Source organism: Otolemur garnettii, unplaced genomic scaffold, assembly GCF_000181295.1.
Source record: "Otolemur garnettii isolate 467f Iridium unplaced genomic scaffold, OtoGar3 scaffold00025, whole genome shotgun sequence".
Taxonomy (NCBI): Eukaryota; Metazoa; Chordata; class Mammalia; order Primates; family Galagidae; genus Otolemur; species Otolemur garnettii.
Window position 1 is genome coordinate 16,975,111 of NW_003852420.1, and position 2,497 is coordinate 16,977,607.

Consider the following 2,497-nt stretch of genomic DNA (forward strand, 5'->3'; position numbering starts at 1 on the left):
AGGGGGGTGCCTGTGGTCCCAGCTACCTGGGAGGCAGAGGCAAGAGACTCGCTTGAGCCCAGGAGTTGGAGGTTGCTGTGAGCTGTGATGCCAGAGCACTCTACCCAGGGGGACAGCTTGAGGCTCTGTCTCAAAAAAAAGGATATTTTTTCAAGGAATATATACAAATGATAAACTCATGAAAAGATGCTCAATAGTATTAGCCGTCAGGGAAATGCAAATCAAAACCACATTGAGGGATCACTTCATATTTCCTAGAATGGCTATAATCAAAATAACAGATAACAAATGTCAGCAAGGACAGAGAAATCAGAACTCTCATACACTGCTAGTAGGAATATAAATGATGGAACCTCTTTGGAAAATACGCTGGTAGTTCCTCAAACAAACCTTGAGTTACCATATGATGCAGCAACTGTACTCCCAGGTATATGTTCAAAAGAAATAAAAACTTACACTATATCCATAAAGAACTTGTACAAGAACAGTGTCATTCATAATAGTCAAAGGAAGAAACAACTCAACTGTCCACCAACAAATGGATATAGAAAATGTAGTATATCCACACAATGGAACATCATTTGGCCATAAAAAGGAGTACTGGTATAGTGTAACACAGATGAACCTTGAAAGGATTATGCTAAGTGAAAGAATTCAGTCACAAAAAGCCCACGTATTATATAATTCCATTTACATGAAATGTCCACAACAAGGAAATCTATAGAGACAAAAAGTAAATTAGTGGTTGCTAGAGTAGAGGGTAGGGGGATGGGGAGGCTAGAGAAGTAGGGGAGTGATATCTAAAACATACGGAGTTTCTTTTGGGGAATGATAAAAATGTTCTAAAATTGACTATGATGACAGTTGCACTTATCCGTGAATAACCACTGAACTATTCATTTTAGATGGGTGAATTTTATGGTGTGTGAACCACATCCCAATAAAGTTGATTAAAAAAAAAAAAACTATGAAGAAGACAGGTGAGGTGGCTCATGCCTGTAATCCTAACATTCTGGGAAGCCAAGGTGGGTAGATTGCCTGAGCTCATGAGTTCGAGATCAGCCTGAGTCAGAGCAAGACTTCATCTTTAGAAAATAGCTGGGCATAGGGCGGCACCTGTGGCTCAATGAGTAGAGCGCTGGCCCCATATACTGGAGGTAGCAGGTTCGAGTTAGGCCCTAGCCAAACTACAAAAAATAAATAAATAAATAAATAGCTGGGCGTTGTGGCGGGAGCCTGTAGTCCCAGCTACTTAGCAGGCTGATGCAAGAGAATCACTTGAGCCCAAGGGTTGGAGGCTGCTGTGAGCTATGACACCATAGCACTCTACTGAGAGTGACAAAATGAGACTCTGTCTCAAAAAAAAAAAACAAAAAAAAAAACTATGAAGAAATACCATTTTTGCCAGGCAAGGTGGCTCACACCTGTAATCCCAGCATTTGGGAAGCTGAGGTGGGTGGATTGCCTGAGTTCACAAGTTCGAGATCAGCCTGAGTAAGAACAAGAGCCCGTCTCTAAAAATAGCCAGGCATTGTGGCAGGTGCCTATAGTCCCAGCCATGTGAGAAGCTGAGGCAATAGAATTGCTTAAGCCTAGGAGTTTGAGGTTGCTGTACACTGTGATGTCACGGCACTCTACTGAGGGTGACAAAATGAGACTGTCAAGAAATACCATTTTTCTTACATCTGCTTAGTAAATACTTAAAATATACTCTTTGGTGAAGGCGGCTTTTAGGGGCTGGTAATGTTCTATTTCTAGATTTGGGTGGTATGAGAAAAGTGAATTGACTTTTATGACAATTACTGGTGTACTCTTCTGGATAAAGGTTATACTTCAATAACAAAGTCCATAAAAGTATACATACAGACAATATGTTGGTGACAATGTGAATAAATAGATACTCTTATACTTTGTTATTTGGAATGTAAATTGACAAAACCTCTTAGGTATGTAAACTACATTATTTTTTAATCAATCAAAAGCACATATGCTTTTGTTCCAAAGATATATACTCACAAGTATAAAAAAGATATCCAAGATCTTTATTGCAATTTTGTAAGAGAAAAGGTGTAGAATAACTCTAAATGCCCATCCACTGGGGCTTGGGTAAACATATAATAGTATAATTACATAGGAAATACTATTTAAGTATATTTAGGTATATAAAATGACGAGGCAAATTTACATGTAGTGAAATGATATTCCCAAGCTTGAGTTACATGCAAAAAGCAAGTTATAAGAGGGTATATAGTACACCTGTATATATGGTATGCCACTCTATGTGGGAAGAAAATAACCTAAGGTAGTAGGGGATATTTACACACACATATTCCCACAGAACATCTTTAGAAGAACACACAAGGCCTGGGCGTGATGGCTCATGCCTGTAATTCTAGCACTCTGGGAGGCCAAGGCAGGTGGCTTGCCTGAGCTCACAGGTTCGAGACCAGTCTGAGCCAAAAAGAGACCTCGTCTCTTAAAAAAAAAAAAAAAAAAA

The 2,497-nt window shown here is 39.3% G+C and overlaps 1 protein-coding gene across 2 annotated transcripts in view; it reads right to left on the reverse strand.

Moving 5' to 3' along the window:
- Positions 1 to 2,497, reverse strand: part of TRPC4AP (transient receptor potential cation channel subfamily C member 4 associated protein) — a 75,185-nt gene that overhangs the window by 54,163 nt on the left and 18,525 nt on the right. The window lies entirely within an intron of this gene.